General features: G+C 45.6%; 1 long non-coding RNA gene across 6 annotated transcripts; it reads left to right on the top strand.

The window, feature by feature from the left end:
• Window positions 1-553: 553 nt before the first annotated feature.
• Window positions 554-11,643, top strand: LOC122704871. Of its 6 annotated transcripts, none has more exons than XR_006343966.1 (7): window positions 554-978; window positions 4,114-4,289; window positions 7,728-7,813; window positions 9,073-9,254; window positions 9,844-10,004; window positions 10,294-10,378; window positions 10,980-11,643. It is a non-coding gene; the product is annotated as an uncharacterized LOC122704871 (long non-coding RNA). The 6 variants fall into 6 exon arrangements; XR_006343965.1 differs by having other exon boundaries at window positions 554-1,028; XR_006343968.1 differs by lacking the exon at window positions 4,114-4,289 and having other exon boundaries at window positions 556-978.
• The last annotated feature ends 14,071 nt before the right edge of the window (window positions 11,644-25,714 follow it).

Raw genomic sequence — 25,714 nt, 5'->3', positions numbered from 1 at the left:
ATGTTCTTAGTTTCAAGATTTGGGTTGCAGAGAGAACTCAGGCTCTTATATTCAGTTGAAAAGAAGATGCTTTTGCTTTTACCCAAATTTCTTATAGTTTCCCATCTTGCCTGCTTGCTGGCTGTTTTGTGTATGAAGCAGAACAGATAAGCTTTGACCTTGGAGCTGCTCCGTGGGATTTTCTGCAGATGGTTCTCAATAATAAGGTGTGTGCTCATTTGTTTCTAGGTTCTTTTATTTCAAAATAAAAGTGCAGCCAAATTGACCCATGGGGAGAAAACAGACTAGGCAGAAAATAGCATCTCTTGAGATTTCTTAGTCTAACACTTTCTGATTCCACCCATGAAATTGTCCCACCAGGATGCTGGCAATAACAGAGCAGGCCAAGCCAAGGGGAGGTCAAGCGGAGACCTTGGTTCTGGGCAGGCACATGTGAGGGCCAGGAAAGTCAGCTGAGGCTGAGTGGCAAGGGCCATGGGTTTCGAGTGAGAGCCAGAGTCCTGGAGGTCAGCGAGAGGGCAAGCCCAGCTGTTCCAGCTGGCACCTCAGACCTGGGCACGGGCTATTCTGCACCAGCCTGGAGGAGTGGCCTTGAGCCCGAGGCGTTATCTGAGCGGGGCTCCTGACCCTGATCGAGGCTGACAAAGAGGTGGAATCCTGGCCTAGGAGAGCTGAGAGGCCTCTTGGGGTCCTCCTCCAGTCTGCCCCTAGAGACCCTGAAGGTGGGCAGCACCCTGGGTGCAGCTGAAGCACGGAGCCCGGAGACTTGCACATACCGCCTAAAGTTTGGTCCCCTGGATCTGATCTCAGAAAGTCTGAGAAACACTCATCTCTCCATCCGGTGGTTTTCGGGCGGATCCCCTGACGTCTCTCCATGCTTCTCCGGAGCTACAGAGGATGCAGTCGAATGAGGGGGAAGGACTGAACGGCTGAAACTCAAGCCCTCGTCACCTACTACAGTGCTTATCCAACTCTTCGGTATGAAGTGCTGTTCGTGCATCACTCCTTATAATCACTCTGTGAAGTAGGTAGGGATGAGAAGACCAAGGCTTGGCAGATTAGCAGCTTGTTCAAGGTCCCAGCACTTTTAGATGACAGAGCTGGAATGCGAATGACGAAACTCGTCATCGTCTTGGGACCCCAAGCTTGAAGAAGGTCTATTTGAAATTATGTATTATTGAGTGTCTTGTAATATTTAGTCTATAAAGGTGTGGCAACACATGTCTAGTCTTTTAAAAAAAAAAATTTGTTTATTTACTTTTGGTTGTTCTGGGTCTTCACTGCTTCACAGGCTTTTGTCTAGTTGCGGTGAGCAGGGGCTACTCCAGTTGCTGTGGTGGGCTTCTCACTGCGGTGGCTCTAGGGAACACGGGCTTCAGGAGCTGCGGCTCCCAGGCTCTAGGGCACAGGCTCCATAGTGATGGCACACGGGCTTCGTAGCTCCAGGCAGGGCACGTGGGGTCTTCCTAAATCAGGGAGCAAACCCTGGTCCCCTGCGTTGGCATGTGGATTCTTAACCACTGAATCACCAGGGAAGCCCTGATCCCTACCTTCTCTACAAAAAGAATCCAAGGCCCAGAGAGGTGACCTTGTCATCACAAGGTCACAAAATGGGGACACAGAGTTTGGTGATCTGGCCTGAACAAGGCCGGTGGCTTCCCTGAGGGGCCAGCTCTGGACTCAGCTCTGTCCCACCCAGCAGTGTGCCCTGAGCCAGCAGTGTGTGTGACCTTTCCACCTGCGGACTGGAGGGCTGCCACCTGACGTCCCGAGGCTGGCCTACAGCATCTGCCAAGAAAGAGCTGTGGCTGCTGAGGGGGGCTGGATCAAGTACTAGGGACATTTAGCCTCCGGGGAAAGCAAAGGTCACGGTTTATTCATCTCCTTACGAGGACCATGGCTCTTGTTTGCCCACCCTCTGTCCCTACTATTGCAGTGGAATCTGATCCTCTGTCATTCTCTTCTGATTAATGTCCATGTGTCTTGGGGCTTCCTGAAAGGGTGAAATATTTTCTTCTCAAGGTGGCTGTATTTCAGATGCTGGTGACTTATTTCTTCTTCCCTGGGGCTGGTTCATCAATCACTTGGAGATGTTTTGCAAGCGAACAGCAAATGCATTTCTCAGAGCAGCAGCCTCCACCCTGATCCCCAAGCCAAAGTCAGGCAATCAGGAAAGGGCTTGGGAAGTAGCCAGCCCCTGTCTTCCAAAGCCCACCATCTGGGAAGTGAATGAGCTGCCTGCTGCTCTCCCTGGGGAGTGGACACAGCGCAGGAGGCCTGCTTCTGGAATGTTTGGGTGTCTGTTTGCTTACCATCCCTCTGGGGGGAAGAAGAACGGTTTTCAAAGCTGCACACTCTTTGCTTGGGGAGTCCAGCTGAGCCTCCAAGTTAATTTATTTGACTAAGTGTCCAAGAAAGACCTGGTGTTTTTTCCAGGGCTTCTGTCAAAACTCTTTCCATGCTGAGAAATCAATTTTCCTCAGTTGGCTGAAATGGCTTTACAACATGTACATTTGAGAGGCCTTCATTCTGTGAGATATTCTTGAATGATGTGCCTCTAGACACAGGCTCTCTCTTGGAGAGACTTAAGTTAGATAGGGTCATGACCTCGTTTATGGCTGCCTTGTCCTCTCAGGTTTCTAAAGAGGGTGCTTCAACTAGGTAGCCTCTCACACCCCTTTTTGCCTCCTAGCACATGGATTGCACACACCTTCTGCTTGCATTTTTCAAAGTGGTAATATCCCTGATATGTCTCAGCAGAAAGTCCCATACTAAGCAAACCTGCCCAAGGAAATCTGCTATTTACATGGAGTCCCCACTGCAGTACCACCTGTCCATAGGAAAGCCTGGGAAGGCAGATGCATAGATAAAATGAGGGCGGGAGAACAGGGTGAATTTTGAAGGCATCAGCTGTAGGGGAGGCAAACTTTGGCCTTTACCCTCTTAGGGTTCTTTTTGACTGGGCCTACGAACTAAATGGACATAAGGCAGATCAACAGGAGAACAACATACACATTTATTTAACACGAATTTTATGTGACCTGGGAGCCCTCATAAAGAAATGAAGACCCCAAAAGGTGAAACCTACTTGCTTTTACATTAGGTTAAACAAAGAGAGGCAGTTATAAAGTGAAACTATATAAGTTATGTGGGGAGGTGAATGGAAGATAAGAATTTTTTTTTTATCAAGATCTTTTTGTGTAGAATTCACTCCATCTCAGCTTATCCTTGGTGACACGAATGTTACTTCCTTCTGGTGTAGGGAAGACATCTTTCTATAATTTTTTTAAAATTTTATTGAAATGTAGTTGATTTACAACAGAATGTTAGTCTCAGGTATGGAGCCAAGTGATTCAGATATTTGTTTCAGGTTCTTTTCCCTTACAGTTTATTACAAAATGTTGAGCAGAATTCCTGTGCTGTACAGTAGGCCCTTGTGGGTTATCTGCTTTATATATTGTTGTTGTTCAGTCGCTCAGTTGTGTCCAACTCTTTGTGACCCCATGGACTGCAGCAGGCCAGGCTTTCCTGTCCTTTACCATCTCCCAGAGCTTGCTCAAACCCATGTCCATTGAGTCCGTGAGGCCATCCAACCATCTCTTCCTCTGTCGTCCCCTTCTCCTCCTGCCTTCTATCTTTCCCAGCATCAGGGTCTTTTCCAGTCAGTTGACTCTTTGCATCATGTGGCCGAAGTATTGGAGCTTCAGCTTCAGCATCAGTTCTTCCAGTGAATAGTAGTGTGTATATATATGTTGATCCCGAGTTCCTAATTTATCCCTCCCCACCTTTTCCCTTTTGGTAACCATAAGTTTGTTTTCTATGAGGAAGACATCTTTCATGTGGGAATTCCATCTCCTGCTTTTAAGAAAAAGAAGGACAGGCAGTGTCCTTCTTGTAGTTTTTCAAGTGCCTTTACCTTGAAATAGTTAATTTGCCAAAGTGGCCTGTTTGAGGTGGGCATGTTCTGAGCCCCTTTCCAATCTGGCGTGAAGGGAGGCAGTGTAGGGGATGGTTAAGAGTGTTAGACTTCTGACCAACCTGGGTTGGAATCCTGGCTCTGTCACTAACCAGCTGTGTCTCTGTGAGCAAGTTCTTTTCCTCTCTTTTTGGCAGCTTCCTCTGAACATAGAACTTACTTCATGGAGTTGTTGGAATGAAATGAGCTCATGGATATAAAATGTCTCGCACTGTGCCTGGCGCATAGTATGTGTTCAATAAATGTCAGCTGTTATTATTCACTCCTTCTTGGGAAATACCAGCGACCCCCAGCTCAGCGTGGGGATTTGGCGGTAAGGTTTGGATTCATGCCTGTCTGCTTTCTCAACCACTTGGGCAGCCATGCTTCCCTGGGAAGTTGGTGAGTAGAGTGGGTTCCTCCAGCCTGCCACGAGACCTTGGGGTCAGCTTCCTCCAAGCAAGGAGGCTGGAGGGCAAGTGGTTTATTCAGAGCGGACGTGCTCCTCCGTCTCCTGCCAGCTCGGTCATTTCAGAAGGGCTTTCCTCCGTCTCCTGCCACCTCAGTCATTTCAGAAGGGCTTTTTCAGTTAAGTAAAGAAAGGAGAGACCAATTACATTCAGCTCTGCCTTATGGAGAGAAGACTTGCTGGTATCTTCACAAGCTCTGCCCTTCCCAGAGCCTTCCTCCCAGCCCTCCCCCAGACCCCAAGGCAGAACACATGGATCTCTTTTTCAATCTCCTCAAAAGAAGGATGAATGACTCTCAGATAAGTACATAAATGGCAAGAATAATTAAATCCGGCAGTGTTTGAAGCCGAGCCCTGGCCTAATATTGTCCTTCTACCCCCACGGGTCTCTGCTTCCTGGCCCATGCAGAGTCCTTGAGCAGAAAGAAATAAATGCTTCTGGCGGGAGGTGAGGTGCAGTCAACCATGTTTATGAGCTGCAGGGAACGTTCCCCAGCCAGCGCCTCCAGGGCCGTCCTTTGGGTTGAGGCAGCTATCTAATAAAAGACCATTTTCGTAATCAGTGTTCAGTGAAAACTGTTTTCATTTATAGAAACAGTGAAGCCACCTGCTATTTAAAGACCACCCCCCCCCCCCCCAGCCTTTCTTCTTCACCCCAGGGAGGAATCTTCCAGCTCACTCCCTCAGCCAGCTGTGTCTTGTCAAAATTCCAATCTCCTCCCTCAGAACCATAAATCTCTCTGACTGTCCATCCCATGAGCCTTGCCTTCTTATCCTCAAGTCTGGAGTCTGGGATTATGGCCACACCTACAAAAATAGGTTCACCCAAAGCAGTCAGTTGGGGGGGCACTCAGGGCACCCTAGCGAGTGAGGAGTACATGGACGGTGCAGCTCCTTCTGAGTCTCCACTCGCTGATTCACTCCCTGCCTGATCCCACACATCTCCGCTGAGTCAGGCACTGGCAAGCGAGAGGGCGGAGCGGAGCGAGGAAGGGAAGAAGGCGCTGCTGCAGAGATGGGAGCACGGGCACCCCGAGGAAGGGCCTTGGAGCCAACAGGAGGAAGAACACAAAACAGAGAGAGGCCAAAGCTCCCTTAGCTCGCCGGCTTGGGGAATGGGGCCTTTGGGTTAGTGGAAGTTTCTAGTTATGTGTGAACACAGTCTTTCTGTCTTAACCCTTAATTTAGAAAAGCTTTTTACTTAATGTTAGTTCACTTTCTTATCCCCATTGCAGACAGGGAATATGGGATCGGACGGCATCTGAAGGGGCAGCAGTCTGGACGTGAACTCTGACTGCAGGCCGGAGAGTCTGTGGAAGGAAGCACCCCAGCCTGGGTGGTGAACTACACATAGAACCCTGTGTTTACCCTGAAAGTGGGAGCTCTGCTGTAAACTTGCTTTTTCATGCTTTTGACTCTCTTGCTCATGGATTGCTGGGAATTTTTGTGTTCAAGTTTAACTACTAGTACACTCAAGGAGAAGGGGGTGGCGGAGGATGAGATGGTCAGATAGCATCACCAACTCAAAGGACATGAATTTGCACAGACTCCAGGAGATCGTGGAGGACAAAGGAGCCTGGCGGGCTGCAGTCCGAGGTGTTGCAGAGTTGGACACGACTTAGCAATTGAACAACAACACTCCTATTCATCCTTCGAATCTCAACTTGAAGGTCACTTCCTCTGTAAAGGCTTTCTAATTACTCCTTCCTCTTTCCCTGGGCCCTCCCCATTACTCCCTCTTTGCTGAGCATACTGTGTTTAAATACTTTGTTAATAAGAGATACAATGGGCAGGAAATTGAGGAAGAGTTTTATCTATGTATGACCCTGCTTGTTAAGGAGCTGAACTCCAAGTCTTTGCTTTGATTTTAGAATAGTAATAAACTAATTACATGTGAATTCCCAGAAGGCAGAAAATCCCAGCTCCTGGCCAGAAACAAGGGAGCGAAGGAAGGAGAAATTCTATAAACAGATAAAAGGAGAGGGAAAGAAATCATTTATAAGCTTGGTGATTTTTATCTTAATTCTGAGACTTATTCCATGTCTGTTTCCCTCTGATCTGTAAAAACAGAGTGCCTCCTACAGTGTTTCTGAGATCTGAAACAACTCAAAGAGATGATATTTCTCTTTCTATAAACCAATCCACTCTCTGAATGCCCTGTAGGGGATTGGGTGGGGCATGAGTTTAGGGAGGAGATCAGTCGTCTGTTACTAAGATCCAAATAGATACAGTACGAGATCTGTGGAGGTTGACTCTCAGGACAGGTTGGAGACCACCCGAGAGGTAGACGGTCAGCTGCACTCACCATTTTCCAAGTCTCTGTTCTGTGGGCCTTGATAGAGAGTCAGCACTGCAGCCCTGTTGGGCCGCGACGTGGGTCTGAGAACAGAAGATCAGGAGCAAAGCAGAAAGGCAGGATGCTGTGTGGTGACCCGGGCCCGGCTGTGCCACGTCCCTGGGCAAGGAGACAGTTGCCTGGCCACGGGCCCCAGAGGGCTGGGGATGGGGCAGGCAGTGCTGTTGGGGATTAGCTCCATCTGCCCTGAGCTCAATGGAAACCCCGCATCCTTCTCCTCCTGGTGCTGGCCCCCCGCAGGTCCTGGCAGCCTCATGTCCATCTGGCCATGATATCAAGTCTAATTTACATGAGGGGCCTGGCGATCCTCTTAACCGCCCTCTGAGAAAGTCTGCTATGCTTTGCTTAGTTGCTCAGTCGAATCCAACTTTTTGTGACCCCATGGACTGTAGCCTGCAAGGCTCCTCTGTCCATGGGCTTTCCCAGGCAAGAATACTGGAGATCTTCCCAACCCAGGGATTGAACCCAGGTCTCCTGCATTCCAGGTGGATTCTTTACTAGCTGACCCACCAGAGAAGCACTTTAAGAAGGCCTACATGTTGCTTGAAACCAACCAGCCCACAGCCCTCTTACACTGTGGGTTTTACAGACGAGGGAATGCACAGTGAAGTTCCATCTCAGAGGTAGTGACGCTGTGCGCTCAGATCCCCAAAGTGGATGGGGTGTCTGCCACCCCAGCAGACAAGCTGCCCACTGTGAGTGTGCGCAGAGTTCCACCCAGGGGATGAAGCAGGACACGCACGGCGGGTTCCCTCGGCGTGTCCTGCCTCCTCTGGCTCCCGGAAGGCAGGGCCTGTCCTTACTTCCCTGTTCTCAACATCCAGCACAGAATCTGCCAAAGGGCAGGTGCTCAACAGATGCTCCCTGAAGGAATATAATAAGTCTATTTTCAGAATTCCATTATGACTGGATCATGGCTGGCCCATTGTCTCTTTTCTCCTTTACAGGGATGAGCTCATGGAATGTTCCCCAGTCCCCAGCAGCTCACCGGCTGAAGGAGGAAACAGAGCTGGACTCCGTCTTAGGCCAGGCTGTGAGCATTAGGCTACACGCATGTTCACCCTCCCAATGGACTCTGAGCTTTGCACCCGGTGTCTATAGAAGTGGCATACCAATGGGAAACCAGACCCTCAGGACTTGTACTTGGGCTCTCCGTTGCCTAAAAGAATATGCTAATTATCTCTGTAAATTCCTATATGTTTATCGGGTTATGACCACAGGCCTATTGATAAATGTCCACTGTTTATCTAGTCTTATGACACATGAATCATGGGTTGACTTTGATCGTATCTCTCTTTTACCTTGTCCAGACTAGTTTCAAGGAATTTGGGGAGGTGGGTTTGAGCAAGTACACTTAGGGTATATAAGGTTTTCACAAAAACTGGTCGGGGTCCTTGGCTAAGAGGAGACTCTGCCTTGGGCCCGCCACTATCTGCAATGTCCTTCTGAGTGAGTTTGTTTCCTGGCATGCGTGGCTACAACACGGTTACTCAGCTAACACCACCTCGCTGAGAAGGTGGGCTGCTCCCATGCCGGGTCCACTGGACCTCCTTCAATTCACTCCTTCCTCCCTCCTCCTTGGCTTCCTCCCTCCCTCCCTCTTTCCCTTCTGGCAGAGTGACCAACTGTTTTGTTTGCACAAGTCTGAAGTATTTCCCAGGACACAGGACTTACTATGCTAAAATCAGAAAAGTCCCAGCAAACCTGGGCAGGTTGGTCATTTGACCCTCCCTTTCCCTTCCAGAAGCATGTAATGGACTGATTCTGGGAAAGCACAGGCCCAGGCTGAGTTGCGATGTGTTGACTGGTTTGGCGGGGTAAAAGAGCTAATTACAGAGCCGCACCCCCTTTGCTCTGGAATGAGGAGACATTAATGACATTTCTACTACCTTCTCATCAGCCTCTTCCTCCCATCTGTATCCTGTATTCCTCTTCTCTACGTCTAAAACATTTCACTTCCTTTCTTATCACACCCCCAGTCTTGATTTCTATCACATCTGTGATATAGAGCCCAAATGAAGCTAGAGTTGGGGGTCTAGTGCCTTTTGGCCTAGGATTCCAAAGTTTGAGGTCCGTATTTACCCCACTGGGCAGCTCTTGAACAAGCTCAGGTCTCCCAACCCCTCTTCACATCCACTGTTCAGATTCTAGGGGAAGGACCTTGGATATTTAGTGGGGATGTACTCACAGCCTGCTTCTTGGTCAGTTTTGAAATGGGGTAACTTCTGTTCTCTCTGATTTTTCTGGTCTTAGTGACTGACTCACTGCCCTGGGAATCTTTGTTTCTCACAGAGGTTGCTGAGACCAAGGGTGATGACAAGTGTGAATGAATCGGAGCCTGTCCCCTGTCCCCTCAGATTCACGTTGGACCAGGCTGTGTGAACACACACCCACTGCACATGTAGTTGGCTCTCCTGATGCCTCAGCTCCTTGTTAGCCTGGCCGTCCAGCGGGGAGTGCTGGAGGGCTCAGTGGTGAGTCCATTCGTTTCCGTACATCAGTCTGTTTCCTGATGAATCCAGGCCACTTGCATGCATGCATGCTAAGTCGCTTCAGTTGTTGTCTGACTCTGTGCAACCCCATGGACTGTAGCCTGTGAGGCTACAGTCTGTCCAGGCTCCTCTGTTCCTGGGATTCTCCTGGCAAGAATACCAGAGTGGGTTGTCATACCCTCCTCCAGGGGATTTTCCCGACCCAGGGATCAAACTTGTATCTCTTACATCTTCTACGTTGGCAGGCATGTTCTTTACCACTAGTGCCATCTAGGAAGCCCAGGGCACTTGGGTTTCTCTAATTTGATTGGGTACATTATTTCTCTCCAGCACTGAATTAGAGGGTAATTGAAACTGATGACTTGCAAGTTAGGGTTTTTATTCTATTCCTTTAAAAGTAATGTTTTTATTTATTTAAATGGATTTATTTTTTTAATTAATTTATTTATTTTAATTGGAAGCTAATTACTTTACAATATTGTGGTGGTTTTCGCCATGCATGTTTTTAAAAAGTTTCATCTTGTCCTACGTCTGCCCTCCACTCACACCTTAACAACATATTCTTTTCCAGCTCGTATACTAGAGATGCCTTGGCATGAGCCTAGGGTAGAAGTCTTCATCTGGCTGCAGTGGAAAGAGATGCTCATGAATCTACTTCAGGAGGGCAGGTGGCCTTGTCTCTGGCCCACCAGCTTTGACAGCTGCATTATCACTTCCCTTGTGGCTCAGATGGTAAAGAATCCGCCTGCAATGTGGGAGACCTGGGTTTGATCCCTGGGTTGGGAGGACCCCTTGGAGAAGGGAACAGCTACCCACTGCAGTATTCTGGCCTGGAGAATTCCATGGATTGTATAGTCCATGGGGTCACAAAGAGTCAGACACGACTGAGCAACTTTCCCTCTCACTTATCACAGCCCACTGAGCTGCCTTAAGAAAGCCTGCACTAGAGGAGGTGGAGGCTGGTACCCCGTTTGCCTGCAGGCCCCTCAGGAGCCTGTTCTCATCTGCTTTATGATGACAGGTACAGAAGTGACAATAATGATGAAGACGAGAAGGAGGAAGATGTGATCTGAGTGTCTGACCAAGTAACACCATGCACTGATTTGGTAACTGAAACCATTTCACTGGGAACATGCAATTAACATCCTGGATTGATTGGTAGCAGCTGTTTAAACTGAGTGGCGAAGGATTCTGGAGTTGTGTCCAGGGTCACTTGCAGACAATGGGATGACCAGTTAGTGATGTCAGGTGTAGCCACAAAAGGGCGTGAGGAGGAGAATTTCCTATGCTCCTCATCCATGGGGTTTCAACCAGGCTTTGTCTGTCTCTCCCCATTCATGGCAGCTGAGTCACCTTAGCTCTTTCAGTTTGTATTGGGATGTTTATGGGGGTCCCAGACCTGGTTGGTCCCCCTCCACTGCTCTCCTCCTGGACTCGGGGTGCTCCGTTGTGTTTGTTGACTGCCTTAGAGCTAATACTTCGGGAGGGCTAGGAAAGCGATTTTTCTTAGAGTAAACCTTGCGTCCCAGCCCCCACCTTTCCCCTGCTTCCTGAGGGGCACAGTTGGTCTTTCAGTGAAGGGGCTGATGTCATGATGATTTCAAGTGATTTGGCCCAAAGACAACACCTACTCCCTGAACAATATCCATGAAAACTTACCACAGTTACTCGAGTGAGTCACATTTTCCCTGTGAATGTGATTTGCAGATGTCAGAATGAAGTCCCACCAGGACCGCCTTCTGAAATGGAACTTCCAGAAACAGCAGACAGACTGCTGATCAGCAATCCCAGAAAAAGAAAAGCCGCCCATAGACCAGCCAGGCCTCTGATCACACGAATGAATGCTACGTTTCCAAAGAAACTGAAATCAGCATGGAAAATTTCTCTTACAGAAAGATTCGAGCTCCTGGTATACCTGGTTACCTAATGAAAAGGAATCATTCCCCCTCCCCGCAAACAATGTTCACCAATACTGGCTCATGTGATTTTCATAATGACCCGAGGTTGTGGGCTGTGGATACAGGCTATGAAAACGTTCTTCCGCATTTTCTTGTTGGGCATAGAGACGCCCATGTGACCTTGCATCTCAGTGCATGTGGCTAGTGAATGATGGAGGCAAGCCTGGACCTTCTGGTCACTCCTGGGCAGTGTTCTGTCACCCCATCCTGCCTTTACAAACTGGAGGGAGGCCACCTAAGTAGCAATCCATTTATTTTTCTTTCAGAGAGAAATGTATCTTTAAAAAAAATAACAATAAAGATCAAAAAATTCATCTAAATCAACATGAAGAGGTATTTTGGTTATATTTTATAATAATTCAAAGATATTTTTAAAATGTAAGAAAACTGAGGGGGCAGAGGAAAGTAGAGACACAAAGAAATAAGAAGACACACACCCAGCTTGCCATGCATGGCCATGATTTACGTGAAATCACAGCTCCATTGTGTGGCTTTTAAGGATGTAGAGATGTGATTTGTCATTAAGTCCTTTAGTCATGCTCAAACTCTGCGACCCCATGGACTGTAGCCCACCAGGCTCCTCTGTCCACGGAATTTCCCAGGCAAGAATACTGGAGTGGCTTGCCATGCCCTTCTCCAGGGGATCTTCCCCACCCAGGGACTGAACCCACAGCTTCTGGTTGGCAGGCAGATTTTTTTACTACTGATTATCCTGGGAGGCAAAAGGTGTGATTAGGGTTTCACAAATATAAGCAGAAATATTGTCAGTACTTCTCCTGGGACCTGGTGACATTGAGGATAGAATTTGGGCCCAGAACCAGAGGTCTCTTAACCCGGGCCAAAGACAAGGGAGATAAATTCTTTCAGTGGTGTCATGTTGAACTTCCAGATCTAAGCTATTGCCCTGGCTTCCACTCTCTCTTTATAATGATGAGCAGGAAGAATACAAAGGGTAAGAGAAAGCTTGGGAAGAGAAAGCAAAGCCCCAGCCTTTTAACAACAGCTGAGAGTCACCTGGGAAGCTCAAAACCCACAGTGCCTGGCCCCGCCGCAAACTACCTGAGTCAGAGCCCGGCGGCTGGACCCGGGTATCAGTACTGCAGGCCCCGCCAGAGCGAGAAGCCCAGTGTCCCAGACGCATCCCCGAAGGGCTGACTTAGGGACTCAGGGAAGATGCACCAAATAACTGAAATGAGATGAGGGATGGCCATGCAAAACCTTCTCGCAGGTAAGAGACTGAGAACAAAAGCTGGGGTGACTCGAGAGGGCAGAGCACGGGGCAGGGCCTGCCGTGGTTGAGATGCCACGAGAAGGCAACGGGCACGCTCTGGCAGACCTTCCGTGGGGCTTCGCTGCAGAGTTTGATGTAACAACATTTCCCCTCTTTTGCCTTAATTAATTTTTATTCCCAATGAACTATTTTGAGCCCTGGGAGAAGGGTCTGAAACCCCCAGGGCATGTGGTCTTGGGCCTCTCTGCCTTACACAGTGGCGGGGTGCGGGGAATTCGCAGGTAGGGAACGTGTACTCTGTCTTGTTTAAATGCTTAGAACTATTTTTTTATTGATATATAATTAGTATAACACTGTGTTAGTTTGGGGTGTACAATATAATGATTTGACACACATATCTATTGTGAACGTGTAATATTTGTCTTTTTCTGTCTGACTTATTTCACTTAGCATAATGCCCTCAGGGTCCACTTGCATTGTTGCAAATGGTTGCCATTTTTGAAAGTTGTTTTTTAGTTTTTTTAAAAACTGAAGTGTAATTGAGGTGTAATATGTTACAGGTGTACAATATAGTGATTCACAAGTTTTAAAGGCTATATTGGCTATATTCCCTGTGTTGTATAGTATATCCTTGTAGCTTATTTTATACTTAATAGTTTGTCTTTATTTTTTTTTTAATAGTTTGTATTTCTTAATCCCATACCCCTATGTTGCCCCTCCCTACTTCCCTCTCCCCAGTGGTAATTACTAGTTTGCTGTCTGTATCTGTGAGTCTGCTGCTTTTTTATGTTCACTGGTTGTTATATTTTTAGACTCTACATATAAGTTATATCATACAATGCTTGTCTTCAACATATTTTTCTTAGTATAATACCTTCTAAGTCCATCAATGTTGCTGCAGGTGGCAAAATTTTGTTCTTTTCTCTGGCTGAGTAATATTCCATTATGTATATATACCACATCTTCATTATCCATTCATCTGTTGATGGACATTTAGGTTGCTTCTGTATCTTGGCAATTGTAAAATAATGCTGCTGTGAACATTGGGTTGCATATATCTTTCCGAATTGGTGTTTTTGTTTTGGGGGGATGTATACATAGGAGTGGAGTTGCTAGGTCATGTGGTAGTTCTATGTCTAGCTTTTTTAGAAACCTTCATACTGTCTTCCACAGAGACTGCACCGAGTTAGATTCCCACCAACAGTGCATAAGGGCTCCCTGCTCTCCACACCCTCACCAACATTTCTTATTTGTGTTCTTTTTGATGAGACCCATTCTAACAGGTGTAAAGGGATATTCCTTGTGTTTTTGATTTGCATTTTCCTGATATCAACAGTGGTGAGCATCTTTCCATGTGCCTATTGGCCATCTGCATCTCCTTGGAAAAAATTCGGTTTGGTTCTTCTGCTCGTTTTAAAATCAGGTTGTATGATTCTTTTTAATGTTGAGTTGTATGAGCTGTTTATATATGCTGGATGTATCCTATGTGTGCTATTTATGTATCCTTTATTGGTCATATCTTTTAAATATTTTCTCCTTTTCAATAGGTCATCTTTATTTTATTGATGGTTTCCTTTGCTGTGCAAAATCTTTTAAGTTTAATTAGGTCACATTTGTTTATTTTTGCTTTTACTTCCTTTGTTAAGGAGCCACTTTAAAAAATATACTGCTACAATTTGTGTCAGAGTATTCTGCCTATGTTTTTCTTTAGGAGTTTTATGATATCCAGTCCTACATTTAGGTATTTAATTAATTTTGAGGTTTTTTTTAAGGTGTTGGAGAATTTATAATTTCATTATTTTATATGTAGCTATCCAGTTAACCTAGATAGCATATTAAAAAGCAGAGACCTTACTTTGCCAACAAAGGTCTGTCTAGTCAAGGCTATGGTTTTTCCAGTGGTCGTGTATGGATGTGAGAGTTGGACTGTGAAGAAAGCTGAGCACAGAAAAATGATGCTTTTGAACTGTGGTGTTAGAGAAGACTCTTGAGAGTCCCTTGGACTGCAAGGAGATCCAACCAGTCCATCCTGAAGGAGACAAGTCCTGGGTGTTCATTGGAAGGACTGATGCTGAAGCTGAAACTCCAATATTTTGGCCACCTCATACGAAGAGTTGACTCATTTGAAAAGACCCTGATGCTGGGAGGGATGGGTGCAGGAGGAGAAGGGGACGACAGAGGATGAGATGGCTGGATGGCATCACCAACTCGATGGGCATGAATTTGAGTAAACTCTGGGAGTTTGTGATGGACAGGGAGGCCTGGCCTGCTGCGATTCATGGGGTCACAAAGAGTTGGACACGACTGAGCGACTGAACTGACTGAACTGATCCAGTTTTCCTAGCACCACTTATTTTTTTTTTTCACTTATTTTTTTTAACTTTTTATTTGTTATTGAGATATAGCCAATTAACAATGTTGTGATAGTTTCAAGTGAACAGCAAAGGGACTCAGTAATACAAATGCATGTGTCTGTTCTCCTCCAAACTCCCCTCCCATCCAGGTTGCCACATAACATTGAGCAGAGTTTCATGTGCTATACAACAGGTCCTTGTTGGTTATCCATTTAAAATATAGCAGAGTGTGCATGTCCATCCCAAACTCCCTAACTATCCCTTTGTGCCATCCTTACCCCTGGGAACCAGAAATTCATTCTCTAAATCTGTGAGTCTCTTTCTGTTTTGTAAGTAAATTCACCTGTATCATTTCTTTTTTAGATTCCACATATTAAAGACATCATATTATATTTCTCCTTCTCTGATTTCACTAAGTATGACAGTCTCTAGATCCATCCATGTTGCTGCAAATGGTATTAATTTTTTTTGTTCTTTTTAATGGCTGAGTAATATTCCATTGTATACATGTACCACATCTTCTTTATCCATCCCTCTGTTGATGGCCATTTTCGTTGCTTCCATGTACTGGCTATTGTTAACAGAGCTACAGTGAACACTGGGGTGCATGTATCATTTTGGATCATGTTATTCTCAAATAGATGCCCAGGAGTGGGATCACAGGATCATAGGGTAGCCCTAGTTTTAGTTTTTTAAGGAACTTCCATGCTGTTCTCCCTTTCATGCAGAGATGGGCACAATAAAGGACAGAAATGGTATGGACCTAACAGAAGCAGAAGATATTAAGAAGCAGCAGCAATAATACACAGAAGAACTATACAAAGAAGATCTTAATGACCTAGATAACAACAATGGTGTGATTACTCACCTAGAGCCAGGCATCCTAGAATGCAAAGTCAAGTGGGCCTTACAAAGAGCATCACTATGAAGAAAGCTAGTGGAGATGATGGAATTCCAGATGAGCTCTTTCAAATCCTAAAAGATGATGCTGTGAAAGTGCTGCACTCAAGATGCCAGCAAATTTGGAAAACTCAGCAGTGGCCACAGGACTGGAAAAGGTCCGTTTTCATTCCAATCCCAAAGAAAGGCAATGCCAAAGAATGTACAAACTACCACACAATTGCATTCATCTTACATGCTAGCAAAGTAATGGTTGAAATTCTCCAAGCCAGACTTCAACAGAACGTGAACTGTGAACTTCCAGATGTTCAAACTGTATTTAGCAAAGGCAGAGGAACCAGAGATCAAATTGCCAACATCTGTTGGATCATAGAAAAAGCAAGAGAGTTCCAGAAAAACATCTATTTCTGCTTTATTGACTACACCAAAGCCTTTGACTGTGTGGATCACAACAAACTGTGAAAAATTCTGAAAGAGATGAGAATACCAGACCACCTGACCTGCCTCCTGAGAAATCTGTATATAGGTCAAGAAGTAACAATAGAACTGGACATGGAGCAACAGACTGGTTCCAAATCAGGAAAGGAGTACGTCAAGGCTGTATATTGTCATCCTGCTTATTTAACTTACATGCAGAGTTCAGTTCAGTTCAGTCGCTCAGTCGTGTCTGACTGTTTGCGACCCCATGGATTGCAGCACAGCAGTCCTCCCTGTCCATCACCAACTCCCAGAGCTCACTCAAACTCATGTCCATTGAGTCGGTGATGCCATCCAACCATCTTTATCCTCTGTCATCCCCTTCTCTTCTTACCTTCAATCTTTCCCAGCATCAGGGTCTTTACAAATGAGCCAGTTCTTCACATCAGGTGGCCAAAGGATTGGAGTTTCAGCTTCAGCTTCAGTTCTTCCAATGAATATTCAGGACTTATTTCCTTTAGGATGGACTGGTTGGGTCTCCTTGCAGTCCAAGGGACTCTCAAGAGTCTTCTCGAGCACCACAGTTGAAGAGCATCAATTCTTCGACACTCAGCTTTCTTTGTAGTCCAACTCTCACATCCATACATGACTACTGGAAAAACCAAAGCTTTGAGTAGATGGACCTTTGTTGGCAAAGTAATATTCTGCTTTTTAATATTCTGTCTAGGTTGGTCACAGCATTTCTTTCCAGGAGCAAGGGTCTTTTAGTTTCATGACTGCAGTCACTATCTGCAGTGATTTTGGAGCCCCAAAAATAAAGTCTCCTACTGACTCCACTGTCTCCACTGTCTCCCCATCTATTTGCCATGAAGTGATGGGACTGGATGCCATGATCTTAGTTTTCTGAATGTTGAGTTTTAAGCCAACTTTTTCACTCTCCTCTTTCACTTTCATCAAGAGGCTCTTTAGTTCTTCATTTTCTGCCATAAGGGTGGTGTCATCTGCATATCTGAAGTTATTGATATTTCTCCCGGCAATCTTGATTTTGGCCTGTGTTTCATCTAGCCCAGCAGTTCTCATGATGTACTCTGCATATAAGTTAAATAAGCAGGGTGAGAACCCCGTGAATAGTATATGCAGTTTTTACTTTAATTTCTCTAATAATTTGTGATGCTGAGCACCTTTTCATGTGCCTCTTGGCCATATGCATGTCTTTTTTTGAGAAATGTCTATTTAGGTCTTTAGGTCTATTTTTTAATTAGGTTGTTTTGATGCTGTTAAATGTCATAAGCTGTTTGTTAATTTTGGAGACTAATTCTTTGTCAGTCACATCGTTTGCAAATATTTTCTCCTCATCTGAGCACCACTTACTGAAGAAACTGTCTTTTTTTCCACTGTATATTCTTGCCTCCTTTGTCACAGATTAATTGACCATAAATGCATAGGTTTATTTCTGGGCTCTCTATTCCCATTGGTCCACGTGTCTGTTTTTGTGCCAGTATTGTGCTGTTTTGACTACTGTAGCTTTGTAGTGTAGTCTGATGACAAAGTGTGATTTTTCCAGCTCTATTCTTTCTCAAAGTTGTTTTGGCTATTCAGGGTCTTTGTGTTTCCATACAATGTTTAAAATTATTTTTTTTTTAGTTCTGTGAAAAATGCTATTGGTATTTTGATAGTGATTTCACTGAATGTAGATTGCCTTGTGTAGTATAGTCACTTTAATAATGTTAATTCTTCCAACCCGAGAACATGGTGTATCTTTCCATCTGTCTGTGTCGTTGTCAGTGTCCTTTATCCGCATCTTATAGTTTTGTGAGCACAGGTCTTTTGTCTCCTTAGGTAGGTTTATTTCTAAGTATTTTATTCTTTTTGATGGAATGGTAAATGTGATTGTTTCCTTAATTTCTCTTCCTGATAGTTTGTTGTTAGTATAAAAATGCAACAGACTTCCGTATATTAATTTTGTATCCTGCAACTTTACTGAACTCACTGATGAGCTCTAGTGGTTTTCTGGTATGTCATGTGCAAAGAAAGTGTGAAAGAAAGTGAAGTCGCTCAGTCGTGTCCAACTCTTCGCAACCCCATGGATGTAGCCTGCATCAGGCTCCTCTGTCCAAGGGATTTTCTAGGCAAGGGTACTGGAATGGGTTGCCATTTCCTTCTCCAGGGGATCTTCCCAACCCAGGGATCGAACCCAAATCTCCCGCATTGTAGACAGACGCTTTACCACCTGAGTCATCAGGGAAGTCCTAACAGTGACAGTTTTACTTCTTCCTTTCCAATTTGGATTTCTTTTACTTCTTTTTCTAATCTGATTGCTATGGTTAGGACTTCCAAAACTATGTTAAACAAAAGTGACAAGGATGGGCATCCCTGTCTTGTTCCTGATCTTAGAAGGTATGCTTTCAGCTTTTCACCACATACTTGTGGGTTTGTTATACATAGTCTTTACTATGTCCCCTCTAAGCTCAACTCTGGAGAGTTTTTTAATCATAAATGGTGACTAATTTTGTCAAAGTTTTTTTCTGAATCTATGGAGATGACTATATGGTTTTTCTTTTTTAATTTGTTACTATGGTATATCACATTAATTTCCTGATACTGAAAAAATCCTTACTTTCTGGGGTAAATCCCACTTGATCATGGGATCCTTTTAATGTATGTATTATAATGTATATGATGGGATCCTTTTAATGTATCATGATCCTTTTAATGTATTATTGGATTTGGTTTGCCAATATTTTGTTGGGAATTTTTTCATCATGTTTATCAGTGATACTGGCTTGTGTTTTTCTCTTTTAGTGATATCTTTGTCTGGATTTAGTATCAGGGCGATGCTGGCCTCATAGAATGAGTTCAGAAGAGAACACACATTCTTACACAGAATCCCTACAGCTGCTCTCTTCTTAAGGACAGGACAGACACACAGAAAGCCTCACTAACCACCACTAGAGGTCTCCTACCAGGACAAACAGAAAGTTGGCCACAGTGTCTCAGCGAAGGACCCAGACTATATGGGATAAGTTTCCAAACTCCTTCTGAGATGGAATCAGGATGAGGAATTTCCCCTTTGTAAGTGATCTTAATGAAGCTGTGAGACGTCATTTTAGATCAATGTCAGGATCACAGCCCTTGGTATTGCTGCCCTCTTCCAGGAATCCTAGGCATCATTGGCCTCTCTACTGTCTGTTACAGAGAAGGTACTCAGCTTTGCATCCTGTACAATATGCCGCTTAGCTCCTACCCGGCATAATGGAAATGGCGTGCATGTTGATAGAATGAGCCATTAGAATGCACTGGTGCTGTGGGGGCTTCATGGACTAGATTCCCTGACTCTCCCAGGAGAGCAGATCCCGCCTCCTGTTGCTGAAGGGTAAACAGAAATGCTGTCTGTGAACACAGGATCAGGGCGAGCATTTCTACTCTTCCGAGCTCCTTCAGAATGAGGACTGAGAAGAAGAGAATTGACTAGAGATGGTCTAGAGGTCTTAAGATGGTGAGACTTGGAGGCAGGAGGCCTGAGGGCAAAAGGGGGTCAAATGGCCTGATCTCACCCCTCCGGGCAGGGCCAATATTTTGGGGAGGCAGTTGAGGGAGCAGAGCCCCAGGTGTCACTGCTTCCCAGAAAACACAGCTTGTGATCAAGTAAGGTTTTATGATGCCAAAGTCCTTCTGGGAGGCCCAGACCACTCTGACATTGGGTGTGCAAAGGGATTCATGAACTAAATTTTTCAGTTGGTGAGAAAGCTTTTGTTTCCTTCTCAACAGTAGGGCTGTGTAAGCTCCCAGAGCCCCTCTGGAGCCTTGAAAGACTTGCCACATTCTGAACACAGCATCCTGCCCATACCCTTAGGAGACAATTATTTGGGAGTTTACATCTCCATTGCTGTCTTGCTTTTTTTTTGCCTGTAGCATATAAAAGTTTCCAATCTGTGTCTCCTGTGCACTGATGCTCTGGATGAATCACATTCTGAGGTAGAGCTTGGAGCCCAGCCGTGTCTGAAATGATGGTGAGAGGATGCAGATATGTTGGTCAGAGCAATTTCAGAGGGAGGTCAGGGCCTGAGAGGTTTTGGCTGTGGTTCTGGTGGTTAGGTTGGAATCAGTTGGACAAATGGATTCATGCTGGCTGAGTGGGCCCACTCAGACAAGGGGAAATAAAAGACTACTACTTTAATCAAGGCTAAGTTGCATCTTCCAGCCAGGCAGCTGCCGTCAGGGCCTGGGAATGTCTGTTCTGGGATGCTAAGGCCCAGCCCGCCTCTGTCAGCCGGGACTCTGCACCTGCACCAGCCAGGAACAGTGGTCAGAGATGGAGGCTGGGGGGAGGAAATCTAGGTCAGCCTCCATTGCCTTTGAAGATTCTAGGTCTGTGATCTGAAATGTGTCAATACTTCTCATTTGGTCCGGATAACTACCAGACCCCGAGTTTATGAATGTAGGCAGCGAGTCAAGTGGCTGTGAAGAAACCTATGGTTGGTCCAAGATTAAGGTGCACTTGGATTGACTGCCACCATCTTCCAGGCTAGAGGACGGGCCCCACCTTTCATCAGGGGCGGCAGTGTGCTCACTGCCCTGCCATCTCCTCCTCCTCCTGGCCATTCTGGAAAGGGGGGACTTGGTCTGAAGTTTCCTGGGTGTTTCTTTGATGGAAACACTCGGACCCTTGAGAATCAATAATATCCATTCCTTTTGGCAGGGGCAGTCAGGGAGGGCAAACTGACCCCTGTGTTTAAGAAGAGGTAGTTTGGATTTCCCTGGTGGTCCAGTGGTTAAGGCTCCATGCTCCCACTGCAGGATGAACTTAAGAGCCCACAAGTCGTGTGGTGTGGCAAAACAAAAAAGTAGCATTTAGGCCAAATTTTCTCAAATCTGGCTGCACCTTAGACTTATCAGGAGGCATGCCTGGATTCTACACAGATATTTCTCATTTAATTGCTTAGCATGAGACTCGGTCATCAACAGTGCTCATAAAGCTTCTCAGGGGATACTAATGTGAGACCAGGTTTGGGAACCCCAGGTTTCAAGTTCTCAGCTGAAGCAAAATCTGAAGGTGTGGGGATGTAGCCTGTCTCTGTGATGATAAACGCCCAGAGAGCAAGAACGCCCAGAGAGCTCCCCTGTTTTGGCCTCTCCTCCCTTGGAGTTTAATAGAACACAGTACACAGTGGGTTCTCAGTAAGCATTTACATATGAATTCTTGGATGCATAGGCAAAATGGTAACATTCCTTTAAAAAACCTCATCCACTTGAGGCAGTGACTACTATTTTAAACATGCCGCAACCAGAGGCCCTTGCAGGGAAGTCTGGGCCAGCTGGACCTGCCCACCACAGTTACACTCAGCACCATTCTAACCACTTAAGAAATGTCTGGATGGAAAAACTTCCCAGACAATGGAAAGCAGAAAGTGTCTAGGGTATTCTTTTCTCTCTTCTTTTTTTTTGGAGGGGAAAGGGTGGGGGGGCAGTGTCAAGTCTCTGATAATGAAAACATAGATTATTTGCTTCTGTAACCCGCTGGGGAGGATTATCTCATTATCTAGTTTTCCTTTGAGAAGTTAGACAATAGTGTCTAGCTTGTCTGAATACCTCTGGAAGGATCCTCTGCCATCATGCCCCGAGACACCATTAAGATCCAGTGTATCAGCTCTGGGTCTGGGCACTTCACTCTGATAAGGAAGGAAACTAAGAAAATCATGAGACAGTAGAGAGTTGAGCAGGAAGACAAGGTCAAGAGAGGGTGACAAAGGCATTTAGAATAAAAGCTTCCTCTGCAGGTGTTTTTGCTACATGGCACTATCCTCGATGGATTATATTTTTTAAATTGACCTGAAAGCATACAGGAGCATTTCAGATTTTAAAAAGTAGTAAATACAAGAAGGAGGGATTTTCTATCGATAATTAAGAGACTAGATGGAGTTTTACAACTAAGTGCTTAAAATACCATGAACAGGGGATTTCTTGCCTTCCTTTCCATTTGCTCCTTTCTCTCCTTTTCTTCCTCTCTTCCTTCCCATAAACACCGACCAAACTAAGAATAAAACTCCTAGCCTTCACATCCCCTCGAAGAGGTCCTGCGCGAGTAGGGAAGATTAGAAAGGCGGTTCTGATGAACACGGAACGCGGGACATGATGTGGGAAGGAGCGGGGAGAGGAGGGGCTGTGCTCCCCAAAGGGAGGAGAAGGTCCGCAAATGAACCCAGCGCTGGTTCTCAGCCTGAAAGAACACCGAAGTCCCTCCCATCCAGATCCTCGTGGGCCCCGTAACCAGCCGGTGTTTGTCTGGCCTTTCTTAAATGTCTGCAGTCAGCTCCAGCATCCTTGAGACAAGCAACAGACAAAGTCTGTGTTGGTTTTACAGGAGGGTTATGAGAGAAAATTGGCAACCTGTCTGCACCAAAAAAGGTAATTTAACAGCTCCTTGAACTGAAGTGTCCAAGGCTTATGTCTGGTTTCAATCAAGGCAGGATGCAGGGGCTCAAATAGGACCATCCGGAGTCTTCCTCCTTCTCCCGCTCTCAAGCCTGCCTCCCTCAGGCTCAGCGTCACTGGCAGACAGGAACAGCGACCCCCATTAACTCCGATCAGCCCGGCACTCAGAAAGAAGAGAGCATCTCTTTTCTACTGGTCTTGTAGGAAAGACTTCCCTTGTGGCTCAGCTGGTAAAGAATCCGCCTGCAATGCAGGAGACCTGGGTTCAATCCCTGGGTTGAGAAGATCCCCTGGAGAAGAGAAAGGCTACCCACTCCAGTATTCTGGCCTGGAGAATTCCATGGACTGTATAGTCCATGGGGTCACAAAGAGTCAGACATGACTGAGAGACTTTCACTTTTCACTTTCTCTAGGAAAGACACTCTCTTTATCCCAGCTTGAGTCAGGGCTGATTCCCAAGCTAAGAAGGAAGGAATAATGAAGGATAACTCCAGGGTTTTGGACGAGGGGAAACTGGGAAAGATTAATACATGCATCAAAATTAAGATAATCACAGGTTGGAGAAGGAAATGGCAACCCGCTCCAGTGTTCTTGCCTGGAGAATCCCAGGGACGGGGGAGCCTGGTGGGCTGCCGTCTATGGGGTTGCAGAGTCGGACACGACTGAAGCGACGCAGCAGCAGCATACTTAAGTGGTAAAAAAGCGTTACTAGTAGAAACCAAAAAAGGTTTGGCTACAAATTGTATTCTTGGTAATGTTTCTAAATGCATTCTGTTAATGTTAAAATTTCTAACATACACATTTCTTATGTGTAAGTTTTTTAAGAAAATTGTCTTATTCAAGTATTACTGCTTGCTGCCTTTCATATAATTCCATATTACTTGTTAAAAATAAAGTTATTTCTAGGAAAACTAAAAAAAAAAAAAGATAATCACAGGGAACTATATCCAATCTTCTGGGATAAACCATAATGGAAGAGAACATATATGTGTAAAACTGCGTTACTTTGCTTACAGCAGAGATTGACACAACATTGTATATCATTGTCTATACCATGCTTCCATAAAAGGAGAAAAACTAATCAGAAAGAGCACTGGTTTTGGAAAAAGAAATCGGAGAGGAAAAACTGGGTTCAGACAAGTCAGGAAGTGGTCGGGTGCTAATGAATGGCGGGTGGTTAGAAACATGAGGGTGGGGGTTTTGTGGAGAAGCTGGACTTGGAGACGAGGAGTTGGGTCATTCTACAGAGAGGGGAGCCAGAGCTACAGAACTGGCCGTGGTTCGTAGGGAGAGAGTGTGACACCTGGTGAGGGCTCTGTCCAGGGGGCTTGTGAGCTCTCCACATTCTGCAAATGAAAATTTCTGTTATCATCAGGATTGCGTGTGAGACAGGAGGAAAGCAAGAAACCAATGATGAGGAAAAGAGTGTAGAGAGAGGCTTCATATACTATAGGTCATAATAATCGTCATTAGTCAGGATTTTTTAATTGATGTAATTTTTTAATTGATTTTTTAAGTGATGTTAATTTACACTGTTGTTAGTTTCAGGTGTAAAGCAAAGGAAGCAGAGACTAGCTCTAACCTATTCCCACACATATATAGATAGATAGATAGATATATTCCCACATATATATATGTGTGTGTATATTCTGTTTTCAGATTCTTTTTCCTTGTAGGTTATTATAAAATATTGAGTTCCCTGTACCGTACAGTAGGTCCTTGTTGGTTATCTATTTTATATATATTAATGTGTAGGATTTTTTACAAGTGACAGGAAACTCAATTCAAATTGGTTTAATAATAATAAAACAGTATATTGACTCATGTAACAGGTAAGTCCAGGGTAGCTGAGGTTCAGATGCAATCAGGCATCAGTCCATGATTTATGGACTTGTTTTTACTCTTTTACCTTATTCTTCCCTCTGTTGGCCCAGAAGCCTTCTCCTTATGAAGACAAAACAGCTGCCAGGAACACCATTCTATCTTTTCCATCAGGAAGAGCAATTCTCCTACAGACAGTTTCAGTGAAATTCTCTGAATGAGTCTGACTCTGGTGTAGCCCATTATATGCCCATTTCTAAGTCAGTGAGCTGCCAGGCTCTGATGTTTAGCGTTAAATCAACACCCGTCTCAAGTTACGACTAGAGGCATCCAAACCACTAGACTGAGAATGAGGGACGAAGGGTTCCCTGAAGGAGGGCTGGGGTTCTTTTCCCAAAAGGAGGTGGAATGGATACAGCAAAAACAATGACTCTCCACCGAATAAACCACGGGAAGACTGTCAGGGCGGGTGGTAGTCACCAGGGTCCGAAGACCCAGAGGTTGAAGATGGGAAGTGAATGGGCACGGTATGGTTTAGACATGTGGCTGAATCATTTGTTTCTTTAAAAGGTCAGAAACACGGGAGGAGAACAAATTTTAGGGGGTGAAGGGATAAGTGGAAGTAGAAATGCCATAGAGGCAGGGATCTTATATTTTAAAGACCTTGATCTGGGAAAGGAAGCAGAGACTAGCTCTAACCCATTGCCACAACTGGGCCAGGCGCTGTGTAGGTGCGAGGAGGGCGGAAATGGACCATTCCCAGGCTGTGTCCTCAGAAGCTCACAGCTTGAAAAGGAAGAGAGAACTGTGCATGAGCAGGGTGTGCAGAGAAGGGACACCCGATGACTCCGAAGCTGAAGACAGGGCAGGCGCACCGGTGCGAGCCTGATGTTAGATCAGAGTTATCTGCAGCAGAGGAGGATGAGCTCTCTCCCAGGCACTGGGGAAGGCTTTTCACACGAGATGTAGTGGGATGAATGGGAGTTTGCTTCAGGAAGCAAAATGAGAAAGGAGTGCTAAACAAAAGCAAAGATTTCTTAAGAGGCTCGTGGGTGTATAGTAAGAACTGGGGGGTGGGGAAGGGCAAGTGATGAGGCCCTGTGTGGTGTGCCAGAGGTGGGGGCTTTGTTGGAGGTGGTGGGCGGGGTACAGAGACTGTGCAGTCAGGGCAAGGGATGCTTGATTAGCGTGTCAGGAAAGCTCTCTGCAGTCAGTCCGGGGAATGAGCTTCGTGGAGACAGGCCAGTTCAGGGGGTGTGTGGCAGTGACAGAGGTTAGCGCAAGGACAGGGAAGGGAGGACAGAGTGGAAGATCCCTGGGAGCAGGACC

This window comes from Cervus elaphus, chromosome 12, assembly GCF_910594005.1.
Source record: "Cervus elaphus chromosome 12, mCerEla1.1, whole genome shotgun sequence".
In the NCBI taxonomy this organism is placed as follows: domain Eukaryota; kingdom Metazoa; phylum Chordata; class Mammalia; order Artiodactyla; family Cervidae; genus Cervus; species Cervus elaphus.
The sequence above is the reverse complement of the archived record's forward strand: the minus strand, read 5'-3'. Positions and strand labels throughout refer to the sequence as shown.